This window comes from Panthera uncia, chromosome F2 (assembly GCF_023721935.1).
Source record: "Panthera uncia isolate 11264 chromosome F2, Puncia_PCG_1.0, whole genome shotgun sequence".
In the NCBI taxonomy this organism is placed as follows: Eukaryota; Metazoa; Chordata; class Mammalia; order Carnivora; family Felidae; genus Panthera; species Panthera uncia.
This window is the reverse complement of record NC_064812.1, coordinates 17,542,505-17,569,459: the sequence shown is the minus strand read 5'-3', so window position 1 is coordinate 17,569,459 and position 26,955 is coordinate 17,542,505.

Genomic DNA, 26,955 nt, shown 5'->3' with positions numbered 1-26,955 from the left:
TATGATTTTAAAGATTCAAGACATCAGATCATTTTTTTTTTCTCAAAGTCATCAGGGAGAGAGAGAGTGAAAAAAGACATGTACGCTGTTGTATATGTTCCTTTCAGAGAAAGTTTTTTTTGCCAGAGGAAAAGAAAACTTTATCTGGCCTGTGTCATGGGCACCTATGTAAAAACTAAGAACAAAATTTGTGTCATGTTCATATTCTTGGATTTTGGGTGTGGACACAGAGGCCAATCAGAGTTATTTCAAGGACACACTAATTATTCCATGTAGGTTCCCATTTCTTTATCCCCAGGAGATGCTGTAGAATCAAGTTTGCTAGTGTGGAGAATGTATATACATATAAATAATGTTGGTCTATAGTTTTCTTTTTCATCTGAGTTTTTATAGTTTGTATCTTTCCAGAAATTCATCCTTTTCATCCATTATCTAATTTGTTGGCATAGGATTGTTCATAACAATCCCTTACTAGCTTTTATTTCTCTAAAGTTGGTAATAATGTTCCTTTAATTTCTGATTTTAGTAATTTGACTATTGTTTTTTCTTGGCCAGTGTAGCTATACGGGTTTTTCAGTATTGTTTTCAGAAAGGCAACTTTTGCTTTGATTTTCTCTATTGTAGCTCTATTTGCTAATTCTTTATTTTCTGTTCTAGTCTCATTATTTCTTTCCTTCTGCTTGATTTGGGTTTAATTTTCCCCTTCATTTCCAATACCTTAAAGTGGAACTTCAGGTTGATTTGACATCTTTCTTCTTTTTAATGTAGTCATTTAAAACTATAAATTTCCCACTGTGTCACTTAAGTTTTAGAAAGATATTTTTTAAATGTCTATTTTTGAGAGAGAGAGCACAAGCAGCGGAGGGGCAAAGAGAGAAGGAGAGAGAATGTGAAGCAGGTTCCAGGCTCCAAGCTATCAGCGTACAGCCTGATGCAGGGCTTAAACGCACAAACCACGAGATCATGACCTGAGCCAAAGTCAGACACTTAACCAACTGAGCCACCCAGACACCCCCAGGAAGATATTTTCTAATTTCCTTTGTGATAATTTTTTGAAACATTCATTATTTATGTTAATTTCCAAATATTTGTGAATTTGCCAGATTTGTTTTTAATCTCCAATTTCATGTTACTGTGATTGAAAAATATACTTCAAAGAATTTCAATCTTTTTAAATTTATTGAGTCTGGGTTCATGTCCTAGCATATGATCTGTCCTATAGATGTTTCGTGCATGCTGGAGATACAGATGTGTTGTTGCTGTGTGGAGTGTTCTATGCATGTCCATTAGCTCAAATTTGTGTCTTATTGTTCAAGCGTTCTCTTTCCTTGTTGATCTTCAGCCTATTCATTACGGAAAGTTGAGTATTAAAATAGATTACTGTTGAATTGACGCCATTCTTTCACTTTTTACTTCATACATATTCAGGTTTGTTTCTGTATTAGGGCACATAAATGTTTATGGTTGTTACAATTCAATGATATATTGAACATTTTATTATAAAATATCCCTTTTACTTATATTTTCATTTGTACCTAATTGCACTGGCTATGACCATCAACACAGTGTTGAATTTAAGTAGTGAGAATTTGGTCTTATTCTTGATTTCAGATAAAAAGCTCATTCTTTAGGTAAAAAAAAAATGCTGATGTGTTTCAAGATCTGAATTTGACCTTAATTTATCAATGATATGTAATCTCTCCTTACTTTTCTTTTATTTCTGATTTTTTAGAATTTCAATTTCCCCTCTACCATAGTCATCTCTATCATATATATATTCATTTTGTTCTATTTATGATTTACAAATGGTAGAGAAAGTCAAAAGATCTAAAAGATTTATCTCTTATTATATGTGTTATAAAACTATAAACACCTCTTTAGGCACTCTCTAGGTATATCCTCAAAATATAATATGATTTTTTTGATTACTTGTTCTAAATATAAATGATTTTTTGATTACTTGCTCTAAATTTAACTTTCTCAAGTTTTTACAATTCATAATTTTTTTAAAAAATTTTAAATGCTATTTATTTTTGAGAGATAGAGCATGAGCTGGGGAGGGGCAGAGAGAGAGGGACAGAGAGAGAATCCCAAACAGGCTCCACATTGTCAATGCAGAGCCCAACATGGGGCTCAAACTCACAAACTGCAAGATCATGAGCTGAGCTGAAATCAAGAGTGGGATGCTTACCCCACTGAGCCACCCAGACACCCCAGATTTCAGGTTTCTTAGGCATTTTGATCTTACTGATACTCTGATGAATACTCAACTTTGTGGAGAACTTTTCAGCAGCCACCCCTGCTCATCACTGCTACAGTCATCTCCTTGACAATGCTACATTTGTCACCAACAATTCTATGAATTTAACAATTGAAGCTCTCCTGAGGGTCTCCATTCCAGTAGACCAAAACTACAAACCAGAGCAATTCTGGTACTCCACCAGACACGGTGAAAACTCTTGGACTCCAGTGTGTCAGTCACAAATACCAGTGAGCTGGAGACAGAACCATGCCTCGATGGTTGGATTTATGACCAAAGCATTTTCACCTCCACTGCTGTGACTAAGGTATGATACAAATACCATGGAAACAAGTAGCAATTAAACTTTAAGAGCCTAGCTCTACAGAAAATCCATTCAATGCACTCAATTATAAGACATAGTTCCTGAACAATGAGTAACAAAGAGTGGAACTCTGAGTATCTATCACCCATAAAGTATGTTACTTTTTCTAACAAAGGAAGTAGTGATTTAGACTGCAGGCTATGGAATCATATATTTCCAAACAGATAAAAATCCTTGATTTGGCACAAACTTGCTCTGTTCATGAGAGCTTGTGCTCATCTATACATAAGCAAACATGATATCTAACAGAATATGAAATACATACAAGCTCTAGCATGAAAAATAATATAAAACAAAGCATTCCTTATTTCTCTCTGGTTTACTGATACTCCTGTATCATGGTATATATTTTTCTGTGTCTTTATTTCCATCATCTTGGAGTATTTTTTCATTACCCACCACTCAATGTACCGCCCCTGCTAAACCTAATACAATGGTATAATCTGATTTTGAAGCATAAAAATAAGATCTATACTTACCTCAATTTTTTTGGCTATCATGCTTAGTTTCATAATAAGTTTAGAGTCTCTTTAATAGTAGACAATTTGTATTTTTTCATTGTATAATTCATGCATTCATTTATTTATCTATAAAATAAATCTTATACTTATCTAGTCTTAAAACACATGGAAAACATGAAAGATAAAACCAAAAATATATGAAAACACTTATTTTACATGTCCTCTTGGATGTCTCATAAGCATCTTTCCCCAAACTTGACCTCAAGTGCCCCCTTTCTGTGGAAATGGCGCTTCTACACACCCCTTAGCCAATAAACTCATTATTTATGTTTCTTTTCCATATTTTTATTTTCAAAACCTCTCCAACTATTATCCAATTAAGAAACTAAATAATATGACTTCATCAATGTTATACCTCAACTCCTACAAATATGTCTCAATAGTACTTCTCATTTTATTGCCATGATATACTCCCAATGGTAAAGTTCAAGCTCTTATCTGCACGATTTCCAAAATTGTAATGAGAGCGATTATTCTAAATCAGAAATATGGTTATGCCTTGAAGATCTTTTAATGACTTCACGCTGTTTTTTTAATATACGCTCAAGTCTATACCCAGAGTTATGAGATGCTGCATGACATAGGATTCTAAAAGATGTCTTCACTCTTCGGTCATTTCACTATCTTCCCTGCTTTCTGTACTTATCCAACTTTTACCTGTTTCCTCAGTGTTGTGACCCATTTGTTCCTGAGTGACTAAACTTTCTCTGCCCATAATTTTCTGTTTCTCACTTAATCTTATACAGTATTTTTTTTCTCATCTTTCAAATCTTGATTTAAATAGCTATTCATAATAGGGTTTCCAGGAACATTACAATCCCATACCATTCTGTACTTACTCCTGGGACTCAGCATTCAAGTTTGAATGTCTTATATCTTTGATTCCTCCTAGAATCTATTAAACATGAGACCAGGACAGTCTGTCTAGATCTCTGCTTTGATTTCAGTGCCTGGCAAACTACCTGGAACTTAATTGGCCTTCCAGAGTTTAAAGTGTCCAAACAAATCAAGTTTCTTACCAAATAGTTTTTCCTCTCAAATGCTCATCTTGCAATTCTATGTTCCCGAGGTCAGTTTCTTTGTAAACATGTTGTTTTTATTTACATTTTCCAGTGGGATTTAGTGTGTAATAAACAACCACTCAATTATCCCAACCCATATTCATGTGAGGGCAAATGACCAAAACACCACTAACTGGCTACTTTGCTGACAGGTGAGATTCCTCACCTACAAGTGATTAAAAACAACGAATAAACAATCTCTTTAGGATCATCATTCTGCATGCTGAAGACTAGAAAGAGATTTGCAGTAGGTGAGAAAGAAGTTGGAAGACTTTAAATGGGTGGTACAAACTACGTAGAGATAAACAGTTCCAAGGAAAGAAAAAGGCCTAGAATCAGCAAGAATGGACTTCCAAAAGCTAAGAAGATAAATTTGAAGCTTTAATAACACAAAGAATAATATGTAGAGGAAATGTTATAACGTAGAACAAATTACGGTAAAATCCTGGTAGTGGGACTGAGATCAATAAATATGCAGAGAAAGGCATACTCAGAGTAAGGGAAGAAGAGCATAAAGGATGTAAATTAACTGCTTATACCGTTCATATAAGGTATACTGTTAGAGAAGGTAAAAATGCCCCGATTTTGAAGGACTTTGAAAGGCAGACTAATGAGATTTAATTGCCTTCTGAGGCCCTCTGGGTACAACAGAAAATTGTTGACATTTTTTGTGAAATAATAGAAATGGGTTTCATGAAGAATGACATGGCAGAGGCAAGCAGAGGAGATAGGAGGAATATGAAACAGCAGGTATGCAAACACTACAGAAATAAAAGAACTCTCAGCCAAATGCCAGTATTGCAGACTTGTAATAAGTGACAATAAAATATCCCAACACAGAGAAATGAGTTAACTAAACTCCCCTTATGAGAAAGGAATTAACAGTAGAAACAAGAAAACTTGTGAAATCACGATCCCAATTTGAAAATCTAAGACAAAGACTGTTTTGTAAGTATCTCAGGGCAACTGAGGATTATTCAGTGCTTAAAATTTGCCAGGAATTGTACTGAATGTTGTCTTTCTAATACTATTTCTGATGACAAGTAGTTTAAATTTTCATGAGGAATATAAACTATTTTTAGAACGATTCCATCTAGTCTGATAAATGCAATAATTGAGGCAAGGACAAGGTGCTGTAGGGTTATATATTTAGACCAATTCCATCTATTCTAATAAATTCAACAATTAAGAACAAAGTGCTGTAGGGTTACATATGGGAGGTCTAGATAAGATATTTGTCTACTGGTATAAAATGTGTTTTTTTTAGTATTTACTAACTCAATTTGTTATTCTCTAGATTTGGAGGTAAACCAATATTGCCATGCTCTTCCCTGATTATTGGATTGCTCGGAACGTGCTCAGTACTTGCTCCAACTTTCCAAGTTTACTGTATATTAAGATTCATTATGGCAATGTCCCAGGGCACAATACTTGGCAATAACATTACATTTCATAAATTAGTTCTAGTTCTCAACCTCTAGTTCAGGAAATATTTTAAATGCTCTTCATTTTATTAAATATTAAAACTATTTTTCCTCCTTTTTTTTAGAATGGATTCCAACAAAAGCCCAGCTCAAAATCATGACAGTTCTTTCCTTGCCTATGAGTAATGGCCAGATTTTACTGGCTGCATTGGCTTATGTCTTTCGAGAATAGCACATTCTACAATTAGTCATTTCTGTGCCATGTATTGCCCTCTTGTTGCTGTGTTACGTTAAATTTTACATTATGGTTTTGTTAACTTAAGGGACATAAGAACTAAAGATTTTCCATACTGTTTTGGTTATCTATTACTTTGCAACAAACTCTCCAAAACCTAATAGCAGCCCAGCCATCATCTAACTGCATAACATTAGAAGTCCCAAGCAAGAACTGTCCAGCTGAGTCAAAATACAGAATGAGAGAGAATAATAATTTTTTCCTACTGTTCTATGCTCTTTCACTCATACGTCTTCCTGGGGTGGGATGACGGGAAGGGGTGGGGGCTGGTTGAGCATCTCTTCATCCACAAGGCTTATCCAAATAGCTATCCTGGGCTTCCGCATGGCATGACAGTCTCAAGTTATTCAGACTTCTTACATGGCATTCACTTCCCCCTAAGTGAGCATTCCAAGAGACAGGAAGCAAGACCTAGCAGGCTATTAAGGTCTGGACCCAGAAGCTGGCACAGCTGATATCCTCCATATTGTATTAGACAAATCTGTCAGATCCTGCCCAGATTCAAGGGAAAGAGATACAGTCTTCATTTCTTAGTAACAGGTGTGCCCAGAACTCTGCAGCCATTTTTGATCTGCCAACTTATAAGCTTACTCCCCTGAATTCTATTCTATTGCCTAATGAATAGATCAAGTAAAAAGACATAAATACTTGAATACCTGGACTTGAATTCAGAGAAATTTGAAGGTATATCTTAGTATCTACTAATTTCAGCAATTATGTTTACTAGGTCAATTGGTTAAAGTGACACTAAAGCTTGTATATTCCTATTCTTTGCCTTAAGTGGTTACTTTGCCGACAGGTGCACCTCTGGTTCCAACCAACAAGTGATTCAAAAATGATGAATAAGCAATCCCTTTGCTATGAACATTATTCTGCATGCAAAAGGCTAGAAAGATAGTTGAAATAAAAAAAAAAATAGAAAGAGTCAATTTTGTACTTCCAACTATTATTTCTTATTGTTTAAATGTCCTCTTTGAAAACCTGTAGGTTTCCAGGGTTTCTAGTTTTGTTTCTTATTCTAATGAAGAATACATGTACTTGATTACCAGAGGTTGCTTTGTGAAAAACACTTTCAAATAAGTGGCTTTGTTGGGGACTAAATGTGGATCAATTTATAAAAGTTAAATAATGTCATAAACATGACAGCTATTCAAATGTGGAAATGGGATTGGTTTCTGATCACACGTCTGCCATTCTCCATATAGGTGTTTGTCAGAATCTGCATGCTGGCTGATTATAGCCGGCAAACTAGAGAAAGCATCAAAAGAACTGAAGGGAGTTGCTCAATTTAAGGGCAAGAAAAAAGTGCTGCAGAGAACTTAAATATTGAAGTAGGAGAAAAAATAGTAGCTTTATCATGAGGCTTGTTTCCCATTCCTGGAAGACATCACAAAAGCAAAAATAACGACGTGGACACATGATCATTAAAAAACCTTTAAAAAATACAGCCAAGGACAGTCACTCTTGGCAATCAATTTATCTTACTAGAAAATGACTTAAAACCTCTTTTACTTTGTACACCAAGAGAACGGATAAGAAGAGCCTGTTACTCAGACTACAATGCATACGTACACATAGACGTACATACATAGTGCATCTCCCCTAGGTCTGTATCAGAGTAGCTCACCCTTCTGAGAAAAGACCCAATGCTCCCAGCTACATTCCTCTGATAATTTTTAGTTGAAGTTGTTCTCAGATTTTCCTATTTACTTCCTTCCTCATCACTGATGCTGACTGGAAAATCTTCTCTGATTTGAACATGCCACAGGGCTAAATGACAACTAACTACTATTGAAATGGACATGATTGCAGTTGTAAACCATGGATTGATGACTGGAATCTACACACCTATATTTAAATATGTCCCACAGCATATAACTAGTACTTATAAGATGCTACAAAAAACACACTGAGACTTGAATAAAACCCATTTTATTCACCTCAGATAAGCATTCTATTTTCTCTTTAAGAACACAATCAAGTTTGACATTATTTTACAAACTCTAGATATTTAAAGGAAATGGATAGAAAGAGAAATAATTTTCCCATTTACCTTTCCACTATTGTCTCATGGTTGTTTTATACATCATGAGATAAACTTTTCAAGTACGAATATGCTAATGACCTGACAATGCCCTGAACTAGACCAAACCTCATATCCACACAGGCGCTAGAACTGTATGCCAGGGTATTGTGGAAGGGTAATTAGATACGACTAACTCTGCCTTAAGAGAGCAATAATGTCATAGTCATAACAAGGTAGGCATAGACTTCACACAGTACACTCAAGGATCTATGTAAAATGGACTGCTATACAAATGTAACCTTTGAATATGTAAGACCTTGATTTTAGACGACATAATAGCAGATCCTTTGTGTAACAGGAAAAAATAGCCCATTTGTTTATTACACTTGTTGAGAATATTAAATAATATACTACATTTATCAAAACAAAATTGACAGGAGACTCAAGCAATATTTCAAAATATTCCCATTTGATTAAATGGTAAGAAATCATATTTGAATTTCTGTTTGAGTAGGATTCAAGAAGTAATGGAAAATGTTTCCAAAATAAACAACAACAAAAAAGAGAATTGCTAATGGCTTTTATGCTCAGTGTTTTTGGCACTTTCCTTATAACTCTAACAATAAACATGCTTCTATTTATTTATTTTTAACTTGGAGGTTCTGAGATCCATGATGCAAGAACTGGCTTTTCTAGAACAGTGCTGTCCTAAAATCAAGGAGATCGTTGCCAGTTTTGCCATGTGCAAGATTTTATGTTGCCTCTACTTTATCCAGTTTGTATATACTTGTCATTTCCTAAGTTTTCTAGAACTTTGTAGTATATTCCATGTGCTATATGGTGTATGGCTAATTCCATGGGCTTTGAGACAAAACATATATATTTGAATATAAATTTGTATATATATTTATTTATGTATATATGTGTATGTGCATATGTATATATATCTTGTATAGGCCGAGACCAAAACTAAAGAAAATTAAAAGATAATGCTTGCTAAACATTAATTTCTTTACATTTTTCTATAAAAGTCTGAGATGATGCATTTATGATGCATTTTCACTGGAAAGCTTCTATAAGTCCTGGTAGCACAATTCAGCCAAGGAAATCAACTTCATTTACATTGAAAGACAACAGTGGCTTAAAGTGTGGCATTTTAATTCACAGAAAATTAGATTCAAATGCTTGTTCATTTTATCCCTAACATAATTTATAACCTAGAGCAAATTAATTACATTCTTTAGCCATTAATACGTTTATCTGGGAAATTAAGATACTAATATCTAATTCATATAGTTAATTTTGTTATATTTATTCAGTATTCAAATACTTTTCATATACTTCTGAAGTAAATAACACTGTTCTAAGTCTGAAATGATAGCAATATATAACACATACAGTGCCTGCTTTCACTGGGGGCTACATTCTAACAAGTGAAGGTAGATGTAAGCTGACAAACCCATGTCTCAACAAGGGTCTGTTTAATAGGATGGCATTTAAGCAAAAACCTGAAGAGATCATACTAACCCATTTGGTTCTATAAAATAAAAACAACAGAAATAGCATACTGCCTAAGATTACGAGGCCTGGAACGAGAAACCCAGAGTTTAATTCTGGCTCTCCTGACTAGTATTTGTATGAAGTCAGACAGCTTACCTGATATTTTATGGCTTAGTTCAAGCAGGAAGAAAAGAAAGAGGAAAGGCCTTGAAGTGGCATGATTAATATTAAAGAAGCCAGTGAAGATGCAACTAAGGAAAATACCCATCAAGAGAGCTTAAAACAAGCCTCAAATGACCTCCATCGACAAGAACTTAAATATTTGTCAATACAAAATTCAGTGCTCCTTAAGGAAAACATTAAAATCCAGACACTCAAAAAATGTACAATCGTCAATGTTCAGCATCACATCAAAAATTACTGTACTTATGAAGGAAACATATGTTTCCTGACTTATAATCAGGAGAAAATTCAATTAAAAGAATTGATGGAATTGGCAGAAAGTGATATCCAAGATGCTATTATTACTATAGTCAAGAATATAAAGAAAACATGAATATACAGAGGGGCTAATTAGATATAAAAACTAAATGAAACTAAAACACTCACTGGATGGGATGAAGGGGAGACTGGACACTTCCAACGAAACAGCTCAATGACTTTAGGTCACAGCAATAGAAACTAGTCACCAGAGCTCAGAGACAAAAGGAAATAAAAACGTAAAGAGAGTTCTGGCATGTGGAAAAATCAAGGTTCTAACCTATAAGTAATCAGAGCCCAAAAGACAGTAGAGACAGAGTGGAAGATGGTGGAAAATTTGAAAAAAATGACAAAAATTTTCTAGATCTATAAACCCAAAAATCCAAAGAAGTTCACTGTATTTATTCTATTTGGTTTCCAAGAAAACTATACTGAGATGTATCAAAAGCAAATGTTTAATACTAGTATTGAGGAAGAAATCTTAAAAGAAGCCAGAGGAAGAGCATTATTACTGACAGCGGAATAAAGATCAGTATGATCAAAGACTTCTCATCTGAACTATAAAAGCCAGAAGACAATGAGCCAACACCCTAATTCTTTTTGTTGTAGTTCCTTTCACTGTCAACCTAACCTTTCTAAACCCAGTGACCACTCCTGGGAGAAAAAAAAAAAATCAAGGTAAAAATCAATTTTTTTTCCATAAAAATCAAGAGTTGAGGCGACAAATGGATAAAGAAGATGTGGTTTATATATACAATGGAATACTACTTGGCAATGAGAAAGAATGAAATTTGGCAATTTGTGGCAAGGTGGATGGAACTGGAGAGTGTTATGCTAAGTGAAATAAGTCATACAGAGAAAGACAGATACTATATGTTTTCACTCATATGTGGATCCTGAGAAACTTAACAGAAGACCAGGGGTGGAGGAAAGGGGGGAAAAAAGTTACAGAGAGGGAAGGAGGCAAACCATAAGAGATTCTTAAATACTGAGAACAAACTGAGGGTTGATCGGGGGTGGGGGACGGGAAAGTGGGTGATGGGCATTGAGGAGGGCACCTGTTGGGATGAGCACTGGGTGTTGTATAGAAACCAATTTGACGATAAATTATACATAAAAAAAATCCAGAGTTGAGGAAATTATTTCAAATAAATTCCTCTACTAAAATGGGGTGAATGTGTTTACTAATCTGTTTCAACATGTTCAAACGCATATTTTTCAAAGCAAATCAGAGATTTCTTACTAGAAGTGTGAAGAGGCTGATAACTGATGAATACACCTAAGAAACAGAAAAGTTGTATAGAAATATGATAATATGCTTAGAGAAGCATAGAAATGTTGAAAAGATGAGAAAGGAGAACCAGGACTTTAGAGAACAAAAAACTTTAGAAAGTGAGTCAACTTCTGCATCCTCTGGATGGAAACCTACAGGTGGTTTCCAATTCTGGGCATATGGAAGAAGCCAGAGCAAAGTGTCCTAGTGTTTACAAGGCTGAGGGGGTGTTAAGCACACACAGTTTCCACACCACCCCTACCAGGATATCTGGCACACAATATGGGAAGCTAAAAGCCAAGCAGAAAGTACTTGAAGAGAATATACCCATCTCAGGAAACCAAATTAGAAGTTAGGACACAATAGGGAGAGATGTGATGCAGAATACATACGGCCCCTAAAAGCAGTAAAGCACCAGGAATCTATCTCAGGTAAATATACACGGAGACTCATGGAGACTCACGAAGGCTGCAGTGCAGACGGGATTCAGCCCGGCTCCTGCCTGCATTATAGTAAATAGTCACCACTCTACCTGCCCAGCAGAGGGAAGTGTAAACCCTCTCAAGAGGTAGATGACAGTATGTAGAGCCTATTCAATTTCTGTGTACAAAGTCCACAGGGTCTGTTCAATTCTTATGCACAGCACCCATACTTTAATTTTTTAAACGCGCTAGTCACGTTGAAAATAAATGGGCCCATATCACTGAAAATGAAGAGAGATCCAAATATCATAAACTAAATTAGGTTTGATTCAGACTTTGAAGTTAGCTCACCAGGGTTTGAAAAACACTATACTGGGGTACCTGGGCGGCTCAGGTGGTTGGGTGTCTGACTTCAGCTCATGATCTCGAGGTCTGTGAATTCAAGCCCCATGTCAGGCTCTGTGCTGACAGCTCATAGCCTGGAACCTGCTTCGCATTCTGTGTCTCCCTTTCTCTCTGTCCCTCCTCCACTCACACACACACACACACACACACACACTCTCTCTCTCTTTCTCTCAAAAATGAATGTTAATAATAAAAAAATAAAACCACTATACTAAATATGATACATAATAAACAGTTAAAAGGGAGACCAACAAATGAAAACTTGGAGCATCACGAAAGAATCAAAATATATTTAAAAAAATCAAATGTTAAATCTAGCGTTAAAAACTATTATGTTTTGAATACTGTAGATTTTTCTGAGAATATGAAATTTTTTTATTTAGGAAAAGTCAATACAACTCACATTAGAAGACAGAAAAAATCATGATAATGATGAGTATAGAAAAAACTCAAAATCTCTTCACAATAAAATCTCAATGTAATATCATACATCAAAATTCAACCTGATAGCAATTCCAGAAACAAATTATTAGAAAGTGTAATGTAAAAGATTCTGCTTTTCTATTTGTTTTGCATGAAATAACTGGAAGCAGGTCAATATCCTGCCAAGAACTAGGAAAGCCAGATAAAATAATATAACCTGATTGCCAGCAAAAAGAGCTGTTGCAATATGGGAGGAGGGGATGTGATTTCCAAGGGGTAGAAATGTTAATATAATAGCTAAACTAATTTCTCTAACTTCCTTCTGTAGGCATTCAATCAATTTGGATGCAAGCGAAATAAAATGAAGATTTGCACTCAAAGAGGGCCGCTGTTGGAGAGTACGGAAATTACCATAACTCTTCAGGAAGACGTGGCAGAGGGTAGCTCAATCACATAGCCTTTTTTATCTACATTTGAACTTTTTCAGTGCTCAATATAGGAGATTAAAAACCAAAGAGCAGAGCTTTCAACACTCTAGAGAGAAAAATACTCAAGTTTATGACCCCCCAGAGGTGAACATCAATAAAGAATATGGAGACTTCCATGGGACTCCTGGGTGGCTCAGTTGGTTAAGCGTCTCACTTCAGCTCAGGTCATGATGTCGCGGTTCATGAGTTCGAGCTCCATGTCAGACTCCGTGCTGACAGCTCAGAGCCTAGAATGTGCTTCACATTCTGTGTCTCCCTCTCTCTCTGCCCCTCCCCTGCTTGTGCTCGGTCTCTGTCTCTCAAAAATAAACATTAAAAAAAAAAAGAGTAAGTATGTAGACTTCCAATTAAAAATCCTGGAGAATCAAAATGACCCAGGACAATTCTATTGCCTTACCATGGATTCAACTGAAATCTCGAATCACACAGTCCCTGAAGTATTAGAGTGAGAAGCCACTGTTCTACTAGTTTAGAATATTGGAAAATAACATATAGAGCTCTTCTACCTTTTTATAAATAATTTGAATTAAAAGATCACTAGATAAGCCAAAAAGCTAGGAAAATACACCTAATAAAAACCAACAGCAACAACACAAAGGACAACAGAAATAAGCCTGCACTGTACCCAGATATTGAACTTTAAATAACTATGATTAATATGTTCAAAAGTAAAGGAAAAGGTAGATGATATACATGAAAATATGGAGAGTAACAACACTGTGAGGTTCAAGCCCAAAGTAGAGATTTAATTTTTCTTATCTTTGCTTCGAGCAGCTTCTCCAAAAGCAGTTGTTTCCTCTTCCTGAAGAGAACTAAATTTCTGATCCGTTGTTCTCTGATAATGTCAACCCATTCCTCTATCCCTCTGGCATTATGGCCAGCAGTGGGTTTCTCATTGCCAATCCCTGGGTTGCCTCAATAACCCATTGGCTTTTCCCTTTCTTTGGCTTTTAACCCTTTGGCTTTTTTTTCAGTGGCTCTTAACCCTTTCTTTTGTAACTCCTCCCCTATATTAAAGTCTTTCCGATGAACTACTTTGCCTGGACTTTGTTTTCCTGATTAAAATCTAGGTGATACAACAATGATATCAAAAATACAGGTGGAAGGACTGGCCTAGAGAAATAGGAATAAAAAGCAAAAAATGAAAAAGACATATGTGTATAAATTTACATAATATAGTACAGGTTCTTGGTGAGAAGCATTTTTCAAACACTTTATCCAAATCCCTTATTAATAAAAAGGCGTTCATTAATCCAAAGGGAGACTTTTACTGTTTGGAGAGATCCTTGAAGACAATGAATAAAGTTTTTTAAAATAAAAGTTATATATATTGAAGGAACAAGGATGAATCCATCACATTATGCTAAGTGAAATGAGCAAGACACACACAAAAAAAATATTGTGGGATCTCACATGTGAAGTAGAAAAAAATGATTCCATAAAAGAGAAACGATTTTGAATCTTGAGTATGAAAATGAAAGAGGAGATCAGAATATTGAACATAAAATCACTCACCCAATAATATGTGGCAGCAATGAGAAATCTACACTGCATGAGATGTTTTCTCATTTTTACATAACCCAGAATCCATGCATTTTCCACAATCCAGAAAAGCACCTGAACTACCCCAATATATTTTATCTTCTTTCAAATGATCATTTGCCTACAATAAGTCCACCTTTTTAAAGTATATAATTTGGTGACTTTCCACAATATAATCACTTAAATACCACAATCCAGATACAGAAAATGTCCATCACTCATAGAAGCTTTCTCATGAGTAGAATGATGGCTACCAGAAGCTGGGATGGGGGAAGAGAAATTTCAAGTTTGTAGCCTTTGGCCAACATCTCCCAGTGAGAAGATGAGTAAGCTCTGGAGATCCAATGTACAGCATGGTGACAATAGTTAATAACGCTGACTTGTACACTTGAAATTTGCCAAAAGAGTCGATCTTGAAAAGTGATAACTATGTGAGGTGACAGATACGCTAGTTGGCTTACTTGCAGTAATCCTTTCACAAGGCATATTAAAGTATCACTTAATATATGCAATTTTTCTCTATCAATCCTACCTTAATAAAGCTGGGGGGAAATGGTCTAAGATGAAACCTCTTAAAGATTATAGTTCATGTGCCTTAGGCACAAAAGGTGAATATCAATGGTAGTTTTAATAATGGGAGAAACAAGTCCTGATTATACTTTGATCTTTTCCACTCCGACTCTACTGGTTTTAATAAAAGGCTAACAGGCAGCGGAGGTAAAAAGAGCAGATAGCTGTGGCAGTGCCATGCTGGAGAGGAGCGTGTGCACAGAGAAGAACACCAGCAATATATGTGAAGAGAAGACTTCACACAGTATAATGGGAAGAGTGTGAGAAAAGAATTTTTTTATTATACTGAAGTATGAAACAGACATAGATCAAACCTGGGGATGGGTTGTCTGAGACATGATGGAAAGTCCATGCTCTAAAGACATGCAAGTAAGTCTAACAAAACAACATAGTTTACTTTTGAAGGCTTGTTACTACAAAAATAACCTAATTTCTAGAAGGTATACAGTGGATGGGTAGTTCTTTTTAGTACAGATTTTTGGAGTAAATCTGTTCTTTAGAATGATGTATTTAAATTATCAGTATCTTACAAGATGTTTCACCATTTAATGAACTGAACCATACTACCCCAGGGATCCCAATTTCTCTCGCTTAACTTCCTATCTACAGCTATGTCATTCCTGAGCCTTGGAATTGCAAGACTGGGAAAAGAATCCACGGTGATGTACTTCAACATTAGCATAACCTACTATATGGAACTCACTCCCACAGGGAGCAGGTAAGAATGCAGCCTGTGGTACCCACGGAGAGAATGAATGCTTTGTTTTGTTTTTTTAAATATTTATTTTTGAGAGTGAGCATGAGTGGGGGAGGGGTAGAGAGGGTGACAGAGAATCCCAAGCAGGCTCTGAGCTGTCAGCACACAGCCTGACACAGGGCTCGAACCTATGAACCATGACGTTATGACCTGAGCCTAAATCAAGAGTTGGACACTTAACCAACAGAGCCACCCAGCCATCCCTGAATGAAGTGTTTTAAAGGAAATGTTGATTCCCAGGGAGGAGAGAGCAGATCCTGGCCAAACTTTTTAATACTCATAATTGATCTATAATATCCTCTTTCTTAGGGTCATCCCTACAGTCTTCCCCAAAGAACTGACACTGGATCTCAAGAGCTTCATCCACAAGATTTTGACAAACTCTTTCCTGATATAACGTTCACTACCAAACGTTCTCATCTTTAGATGTATTGGTACGGTTCAGGAAAGCCTGTATATTTACTTGCTTTTATTGTATATCCTGTATTAGTATTATTACACTGCCTCCTAACAAATTCTAATCAAACAAAACCTTTAGAAGTATAATACTTACTATATTGTATACTCAAGGTTCTGGATTTGAAACTCACACAATGTCATTAAACAAAGCAATGAAATTCAAATGGTGGAAGTTAAGGTCCCACTTAAGTCATCAAAATAAGGGGAAAATTCCACTCCGCCTTATTGTGGGAAGCAAAAATTTTTATTACCAATACTTAGTAAATGTTTTCCTTAAAAGTAGAACATATTTTTGCTATTATTCTCTCAATTTTTTTATTCCCAGTATTACAGAGAAAGAACGGGACTCTATTGAAGATGGTCATTAGTCTTGGAGAAATTTGAACTAAAGTACTCTTGAAATAAGGAACTAAAAAATGTTACATTTTTTAGAATACACGGTCCACTGGTCCATGTTCTAAGTCTCTGCCAATAGATCAAATCTGTTTAACTGGAAAAAGATGATTAAAAGATCCCATGATTCTACACTTAAAGACTAAGTTTACTCACTATAAGCTTTCTCATCTTGGAAAGTTTCCTTAACCATTATAATTGTTTCCTTACATAGAAAATGTAAAATAACCATTCCATACTACTTAAATAAGTTAATTTGAATATTATAACAAATACATAATCATTCTGTTTTCTTTATAAAGACAAGATAGCATACACACTAAAAATTTTGCTATTAATACTAATCAAATATTAATTATCAACTGAGTTGCAAATTTTGCATTTGATTTTCAATTTTCCGAGAAATATAGACCTTAAGGAAAACAATTTCTCTAAAACGTATCCATAAAAGTAACTGAGTAGACTGAGTAATGCAAAATAGAAGGTTTAAGACCTGTATTCAGAAAGGATACAGTTCATTCCTTCATTTAAATGACTTCTTTAAAAGGAAGAACTAGTCACTGGTAATAAATGCATATGTAAATAAGACATGGCCAAGATCAATGGACCTTTTTAGTGATGGTGGCCACAAATGATCATAGTGAGGGAACACATCAGGCTAGTTATGAGGTTAATAGGTCTCAGCTCCAAACACACTTTTCTTGTCTCTACTATGTGATGCTGGAGCTGGAACTGAAAAACCACATTTCTGCTTCTCCGGCTGACTCTGTCAACCTTCACCCAATAGGGGGAGCTAGACACGCAGAAGAGGAAGAGGAAACTTGCTCCTTTTCTATTTCCTGTTAGTGTCCCTCCATAATGTCTCTTCACTCCAGTAGTGGCAACCCTCCTTGGACCAATACAACCAACTTTATCATGCACCACCAGAAGTTCCAGCTGGTCTGTGCCCCCTCTTCAAAGGCCTGGGTGTAGGCCATACAGGGCCCCTCCCCCCAATTCAAAGCCACCAGCACCAAATGATTAGTGCCACCTCCTCAGTGTTAAGAGCTTCAGCTCTACTACGTCCCTCTTTTCAGCTCCTAAATTTTAGAATTCCAAACTTGTTTTTTTCCGCAAGACCTACCAATTATATCTGTTTCTTACAAATCATCTCCTACAGGAAGGACACTTGAGGGTTTTCCTCTTGACTTTTCAGTTTATTTTTTTTAATATGAAATTATATGACACAGTTGAATAATTGTAAAGAGCTAGATGGAGATCAGTCTATAAAAAGTAAAATATTCAGACAAAATTTGCTGCTCTCTGAACAAAAGAGAAGTCATTCACAAGGCATAAGAAGACTATGAGAGAGGTGGCAAAAAAGTTTATCAGAAGGTGCTAAGCCACTCTATTAGATAATGCTGCAAAATTCACTTTAAGAGGAACACTTTCACACATAAACCATAGAAAATTGAACAGAACATATAACCAGGGGGCCGGGGGGAGAAGCTATTTGAATGAACCAGGGACTGATCAAACAACAGGCAGAAATTAGAGTGAACTCCACTCTTAGAAGACTGAAAATACAGTGAGATTTTTTTCTTGAGGTTCCTTGACTGAGGGGTTTCCCTCATCCATACAGTGAGGGGTACAGAAAGCAAATTTCCCTAGTTTAAACTTCACAAATAACAGACAACTAAAAAGTTAGGTGCAAAGTTCCAGAAATACACACACATTTATGTGCATATTTATAAACATACATATATGTATGCACATCGCAGCCATCTATGCAAATACATGCATATGTATATATCTTTATCAAATATCGACATGTCTATATGCATTATATGATACATGTGTATGTATGCATACATGGATATACATGTTTATATATAGATATGCATTTATATAGGCAGATGTGCACATTTATATAACATTTTATAGCTACATATTGATATGTATATACTTTGTCGTGTTGAATATTAGAAAACTGCATATATGTATATTTTATATATTAAGTATTTTTAAGCCTAAAATAATTTACTGGAATAATACAGACCAAATTTACTAATGTACTTGCCTCATTCTAGATCTTCTCCCTTGAGGTAAAGCTATTAATATGTGGGAGCAAACTTCCTCCTACTTAACAGAAGCATGTGATACAGTTAATCACTTCTCCTCCAAGGACACACTTCCCTTATTTGGTATACAGAGTCCCACAATACTTTGGTTTTCTCCAAACTACTGGTGTTTCCTTCTTAATCATATTTTCTAGATATTCATTTCTCCCAACAGTTCAATGCTTGAGCATCCCAAGGATCAGGTCACTATCCACTGTACCATTCACATGCTGAAATTCATAAATTTTCATCCTTTGTCCCCAACTCACTTTATATGTTCAAATGCCTAATTAACAACTCCATTGAAAAAGGCACTGCCATTCTATTTGCTCAGGTCATAAAACCTTGGGGTGATCCTTCTTTCCCCCCTCTTTTTCCTCCTTATTCTTGTGAAATCAGTCAGAGAATCCTTTTAGCTGAATTTCAAATCATGTTTAAAAAAGAAAAGAAAAGGAAAGAAAAGGAAAGAAAAGAAAAGAAAAAGAAAAAGAAAAAGAGAAAGAAGAAGAAACAACGCTTCTTGATCCTTTTAAAACTGAAATCAGCTCTTATCACACACTAATGGCTCCTGTTACAGGCTGGGTTCTTCATTTTTTTTTTTTAATGTAATACTTTATTTAGAGACAATATAAAACACCAAAGCAATTGCAATTGTTCATATATTTCTTTTTTTTTTAATGTTTATTTATTTATTTTTTTTTTAATATATGAAATTTACTGTCAAATTGGTTTCCATACAACACCCAGTGCTCATCCCAAAAGGTGCCCTCCTCAATACCCATCACCCACCCTACCCTCCCTCCCACCCCCCATCAACACTCAGTTTGTTCTCAGTTTTTAAGAGTCTCTTATGCTTTGGCTCTCTCCCACTCTAACCTCTTTTTTTTTCCTTCCCCTCCCCCATGGGTTTCTGTTACGTTTCTCAGGATCCACATAAGAGTGAAACCATATGGTATCTGTCTTTATCTGTATGGCTTATTTCACTTAGCATCACACTCTCCAGTTCCATCCACGTTGCTACAAAAGGCCATATTTCATTCTTTCTCATTGCCACGTAGTATTCCATTGTGTATATAAACCACAATTTCTTTATCCATTCATCAGTTGATGGACATTTAGGCTCTTTCCATAATTTGGCTATTGTTGAGAGTGCTGCTATAAACATTGGGGTACAAGTGCCCCTATGCATCAGTACTCCTGTATCCCTTGGATAAATTCCTAGCAGTGCTATTGCTGGGTCATAGGGTAGGTCTATTTTTAAGTTTCTGAGGAACCTCCACACTGCTTTCCAGAGCGGCTGCACCAATTTGCATTCCCACCAACAGTGCAAGAGGGTTCCCGTTTCTCCACATCCTCTCCAGCATCTATAGTCTCCTGATTTCTTCATTTTGGCCACTCTGACTGGCATGAGGTGATATCTGAGTGTGGTTTTGATTTGTATTTCCCTGATAAGGAGCGACATTGAACATCTTTTCATGTGCCTGTTGGCCATCCAGATGTCTTCTTTAGAGAAGTGTCTATTCATGTTTTCTGCCCATTTCTTCACTGGGTTATTTGTTTTTCGGGTGTGGAGTTTGATGAGCTCTTTATAGATTTTGGATACTAGCCCTTTGTCCGATATGTCATTTGTAAATATCTTTTCCCATTCCGTTGGTTGCCTTTTAGTTTTGTTAGTTGTTTCCTTTGCTGTGCAGAAGCTTTTTATCTTCATAAGGTCCCAGTAATTCACTTTTGCTTTTAATTCCCTTGCCTTTGGGGATGTGCCGAGTAAGAGATTGCTACGGCTGAGGTCAGAGAGGTCTTTTCCTGCTTTCTCCTCTAAGGTTTTGATGGTTTCCTGTCTCACATTCAGGTCCTTTATCCATTTTGAGTTTATTTTTGTGAATGGTGTGAGAAAGTGGTCTAGTTTCAACCTTCTGCATGTTGCTGTCCAGTTCTCCCAGCACCATTTGTTAAAGAGACTGTCTTTTTGCCATTGGATGTTCTTTCCTGCTTTGTCAAAGATGAGTTGGCCATACGTTTGTGGGTCTAGTTCTGGGGTTTCTATTCTATTCCATTGGTCTATGTGTCTGTTTTTATGCCAATACCATGCTGTCTTGATGATGACAGCTTTGTAGTAGAGGCTAAAGTCTGGGATTGTGATGCCTCCTGCTTTGGTCTTCTTCTTCAAAATTACTTTGGCTATTCGGGGCCTTTTGTGGTTCCATATGAATTTTAGGATTGCTTGTTCTAGTTTCGAGAAGAATGCTGGTGCAATTTTGATTGGGATTGCATTGAATGTGTAGATAGCTTTGGGTAGTATTGACATTTTGACAATATTTATTCTTCCAATCCATGAGCATGGAATGTCTTTCCATTTCTTTATATCTTCTTCAATTACCTGCATAAGCTTTCTATAGTTTTCAGCATACAGATCTTTTACATCTTTGGTTAGATTTATTCCTAGGTATTTTATGCTTCTTGGTGCAATTGTGAATGGGATCAGTTTCTTCATTTGTCTTTCTGTTGCTTCATTGTTAGTGTATAAGAATGCAACTGATTTCTGCACATTGATTTTGTATCCTGCAACTTTGCTGAATTCATGTATCAGTTCTAGCAGACTTTTGGTGGAGTCTACCAGATTTTCCATGTATAATATCATGTCATCTGCAAAAAGCGAAAGCTTGACTTCATCTTTGCCAATTTTGATGCCTTTGATTTCCTTTTGTTGTCTGATTGCTGATGCTAGAACTTCCAGCACTATGTTAAACAACAGCGGTGAGAGTGGGCATCCCTGTCGTGTTCCTGATTTTAGGGAAAAAGCTCTCAGTTTTTCCCCATTGAGGATGATGTTAGCTGTGGGCTTTTCATAAATGGCTTTTGTGATCTTTAAGTATGTTCCTTCTATCCCGACTTTCTCAAGGGTTTTTATTAAGAAAGGGTGCTGGATTTTGTCAAAGGCCTTTTCTGCATCGATTGACAGGATCATATGGTTCTTCTCTTTTTTTTTGTTAATGTGATGTATCACGTTGATTGATTTGCGAATGTAGAACCAGCCCTGCATCCCAGGAATGAATCCCACTTGATCATGGTGAATAATTCTTTTTATATGCTGTTGAATTCGATTTGCTAGTATCTTATTGAGAATTTTTGCATCCATATTCATCAGGGATATTGGCCTGTAGTTCTTTTTTACTGGGTCTCTGTCTGGTTTAGGAATCAAAGTAATACTGGCTTCATAGAATGAGTCTGGAAGTTTTCCTTCCCTTTCTATTTCTTGGAATAGCTTGAGAAGGATAGGTATTATCTCTGCTTTAAACGTCTGGGAGAACTCCCCTGGGAAGCCATCTGGTCCTGGACTCTTATTTGTTGGGAGATTTTTGATAACCAATTCAATTTCTTCGCTGGTTATGGGTCTGTTCAAGCTTTCTATTTCCTCCTGATTGAGTTTTGGAAGAGTGTGGGTGTTTAGGAATTTGTCCATTTCTTCCAGGTTGTCCAATTTGTCGGCATATAATTTTTCATAGTATTCCCTGATAATTGTTTGTATCTCTGAGGGATTGGTTGTAATCATTCCATTTTCATTCATGATTTTATCTATTTGGGTCATCTCCCTTTTCTTTTTGAGAAGCCTGGCAAGAGGTTTGTCAATTTTGTTTATTTTTTCAAAAAACCAACTCTTGGTTTCGTTAATCTCCTCTACCGTTTTTTTAGATTCTATATTGTTTATTTCTGCTCTGATCTTTATTATTTCTCTTCTTCTGCTGGGTTTAGGCTGCCTTTGCTCTTCTGCTTCTATTTCCTTTAGGTGTGCTGTTAGATTTTGTATTGGGGATTTTTCTTGTTTCTGGAGATAGGCCTGGATTGCAATGTATTTTCCTCTCAGGACTGCCTTCACTGCATCCCAAAGCGTTTGGATTGTTGTATTTTCATTTTCGTTTGTTTCCATATATTTTTTAATTTCTTCTCTAATTGCCTGGTTGACCCACTCATTCGTTAGTAGGGTGTTCTTTAACCTCCATGCTTTTGGAGGTTTTCCAGACTTTTTTCTGTGGTTGATTTCAAGCTTCATAGCATTGTGGTCTGAAAGTATGCATGGTATAATTTCAATTCTTGTAAACTTATGAAGGGCTGTTTTGTGACCCAGTATATGATCTATCTTGGAGAATGTTCCATGTGCACTCGAGAAGAAAGTATATTCTGTTGCTTTGGGATGCAGAGTTCTAAATATATCTGTCAAGTCCATCTGATCCAGTGTATCATTCAGGGCCCTTGTTTCTTTATTGACCGTGTGTCTAGATGATCTATCCATTTCTGTAAGTGGGGTGTTAAAGTCCCCTGCAATGACCGCATTCTTATCAATAAGGTTGCTTATGTTTATGAGTAATTGTTTTATATATTTGGGGGCTCCGGTATTCGGCGCATAGACAATTATAATTGTTAGCTCTTCCTGATGGATAGACCCTGTAATTATTATATAATGCCCTTGTTCATCTCTTGTTACAGCCTTTAATTTAAAGTCTAGTTTGTCTGATATAAGTATGGCTACTCCAGCTTTCTTTTGGCTTCCAGTAGCATGATAAATAGTTCTCCATCCCCTCACTCTCAATCTAAAGGTGTCCTCAGATCTAAAATGAGTCTCTTGTAGACAGCAAATAGATGGGTCTTGTTTTTTTTATCCATTCTGATACCCTATGTCTTTTGGTTGGCGCATTTAATCCATTTACATTCAGTGTTATTATAGAAAGATACGGGTTTAGAGTCATTGTGATGTCTGTATGTTTTATGCTTGTAGTGATGTCTCTGGTACTTTGTCTCACAGGGTCCCCCTTAGGATCTCTTGTAGGGCTGGTTTCGTGGTGACAAATTCCTTCAGTTTTTGTTTGTTTGGGAAGACCTTTATCTCTCCTTCTATTCTAAATGACAGACTTGCTGGATAAAGGATTCTCGGCTGCATATTTTTTCTGTTTAGCACACTGAAGATATCGTGCCAATCCTTTCTGGCCTGCCAAGTTTCAAAAGAGAGATCAGTCACGAGTCTTATAGGTCTCCCTTTATATGTGAGGGCACGTTTATCCCTTGCTGCTTTCAGAATTTTCTCTTTATCCTTGTATTTTGCCAGTTTCACTATGATATGTCGTGCAGAAGATCGATTCAAGTTACGTCTGAAGGGAGTTCTCTGTGCCTCTTGGATTTCAATGCCTTTTTCCTTCCCCAGTTCAGGGAAGTTCTCAGCTATAATTTGTTCAAGTACCCCTTCAGCACCTTTCCCTCTCTCTTCCTCCTCTGGGATACCAATTATGCGTATATTATTTCTTTTTAGTGTATCACTTAGTTCTCTAATTTTCCCCTCATACTCCTGGATTTTTTTTATCTTTCTCTCAGCTTCCTCTTTTTCCATAACTTTATCTTCTAGTTCACCTATTCTCTCCTCTGCCTCTTCAATCCGAGCCGTCGTCGTTTCCATTTTGTTTTGCATTTCGTTTAAAGCGCTTTTCAGCTCCTCGTGACTGTTCCTTAGTCCCTTGATCTCTGTGGCAAGAGGTTCTCTGCTGTCCTCTATACTGTTTTCAAGCCCAGCGATTAATTTTATGACTATTATTCTAAATTCACTTTCTGTTATATTATTTAAATCCTTTTTGATCATTAGCTGTTGTTATTTCCTGGAGATTCTTCTGAGGGGAATTCTTCCGTTTGGTCATTTTGGATAGTCCCTGGAGTGGTGAGGACCCGCAGGGCACTTCCCCTGTGCTGTGGTGTATAACTGGAGTTGGTGGGCGGGGCCGCAGTCCGACCCGATGTCTGCCCCCAGCCCACCGCTGGGGCCACAGTCAGACTGGTGTGTGCCTTCTCTTCCCCTCTCCTAGGGGCGGGATTCACTGTGGGGTGGCGTGGCCCGTCTGGGCTACTTGCACACTGCCAGGCTTGTGGTGCTGGGGATCTGGCGTATTAGCTGGGGTGGGTAGGCAAGGTGCACGGGGGCAGGAGGGGCAGGCTTAGCTCGCTTCTCCTTCGGTGATCCACTTCAGGAGGGGCCCTGTGGCAGCGGGAGGGAGTCAGACCCGCTGTCGGAAGGGTGGCTCCACAGAAGCACAGAGTTGGGTGTTTGTGCGGAGCGAGCAAGTTCCCTGGCAGGAACTGGTTCCCTTTGGGATTTTGGCTGGGGGATGGGTGGGGGAGATGGCGCTGGCGAGCGCCTTTGTTCCCCACCAAACTGAGCTCTGTCGTCCGGGGGCTCAGCAGCTCTCCCTCCCTTTGTCCTCCAGCCTTCCCGCTTTCTGAGCAGAGCTGTTAACTTATGACCTCCCAGAGGCTAAGTCGCGCTTGCTGTCGGAACACAGTCCGTCTGGCCCCTCCGCTTTTGCCAGCCAGACTCGGGGAGTCTGCTTGGCCGGCGAGCTGCCCCTCCACCCCGGCTCCCTCCCGCCAGTCCGTGGAGCGCGCACCGCCTCGCCGCCCTTCCTACCCTCTTCCGTGGGCCTCTCGTCTGCGCTTGGCTCCGGAGACTCCGTTCCGCTAATCCTCTGGCGGTTTTCTGGGTTATTTAGGCAGGTGTAGGTGGAATCTAAGTGATCAGCAGGACGCGTGGTGAGCCCAGCGTCCTCCTACGCCGCCATCTTCCCTCCCTCCTTGTTCTTACAGGCTGGGTTCTTTAGAAACAGATGCCAAGGCAGAGTTTGGGGTACAAGACATTCATTGAGTAGTAACATGTGTCAAAGGCAGTGGCAGAAGCAGAATTAAGCAAAGGCTCTAAAGTCTCAATTCACAATTTCTTTAACTTTTTCTTATTCTGTCATGGTGGAAAAAAAGTATCATAGATTTGTGGGTTTATTAATTGCCACATTTACATACCTTTGTATCTTATCATTCTCCTCTGCAGACACTTAGATTTCTCTTACCCTGGGAGAAGTCCATACATCTATCTGTTCATATTCCATATTCTAATACATTCTTTAGTATCATTTTCTTAGTGCTTCAATTCTATCCTCTGTATAATTTATTGAAATTCCTTCATATGTAACATGATACTAATCTGTGCCATGACCACAGCATATAGATTTTAGCAGATCATATATTGATTTTAGCAGATCATATATTTAATAAGATTGGTGAACTCTCATGTGAAATATGAATAAATTGTACTATTTTTCAGTTGTACTCAACTCTACTTTTTTTAGTTTCATTTTGGAGACAGATACTATAAGAACTCTAGCTGCAGAGAAGCACAAAGGAATGACATTTTAGAACACACTGAGTGCTAAAGTAGTGTTGGACTATTTCAAAGAAGAAACAAACAACTCACTCACATTAAGATTCTTAAAAGCATCACCCAAGACAATCTTTCCTCCATACTTGAGTCAAAGGTCTAGTTTAAACACAACAAAATCTGGGCCACCTGGGTGGTTCGGTTGGTTGACAATCTGACTCTTGACTTTGGCTCAGGTCATGAGCCCCAGGTTGTGGGGTAAGGCCAATGTCAAGCTTAGCACTGAGAGTGGAGCCTGCTTAAGATATTCTCATTCTCTCTCTTTCTCATTCTCTTCCGCCATCCCTCCCTCTCTCTGCTCATGCTCTCTCTAAAACTAAAAATAAATTAACAAAATCCTAAATATTTTACCCAGATATTTATCACCTAGTAAAAGTAAAACTTGGCTTTCATACTGTAAACCCAGGTTGCAACTCATTCTTACCCACATGGTAATTGCTAGTCTTCATAATTCAGAATTTTCTCCTCATTTCTGAAATAGGAAACTAATTTTCTGGAGTAGAAAAGGAAGATTCTATTTCAAGAACATTATATAAAATTAAATTGTGGAAGTTTGGAAAGGAGTTATTTTATCCATAAAATTGTTGATCTGTTCAATCTTTCTTCTACTGCCCATAGATTCTTGTAGGATTGGAAATTGACAAGCCTATAATCAGAATATCTTCTATTATATTTTTCCTTTTATTTTTTTTTTAGTATGTCACATTTCAATGTTGCATTTAAGTGGTCTTGGTGGGCTTCCTTTAACTGTTCCTATTTTTAAAGTAACGATTATACTTTTCTCCAATGCAGATACCGTTTTTTGCATATTTTTCATATGCTTTATTAGATTAAGGAAGTATCCTTTAAACAATACACATAAGCCAATTATAATGTTATACACTAGAAATAACTTCTACAAAGTATTTTTTAAAAGATACTACATGCAACAGTAAAAAAACCTAACA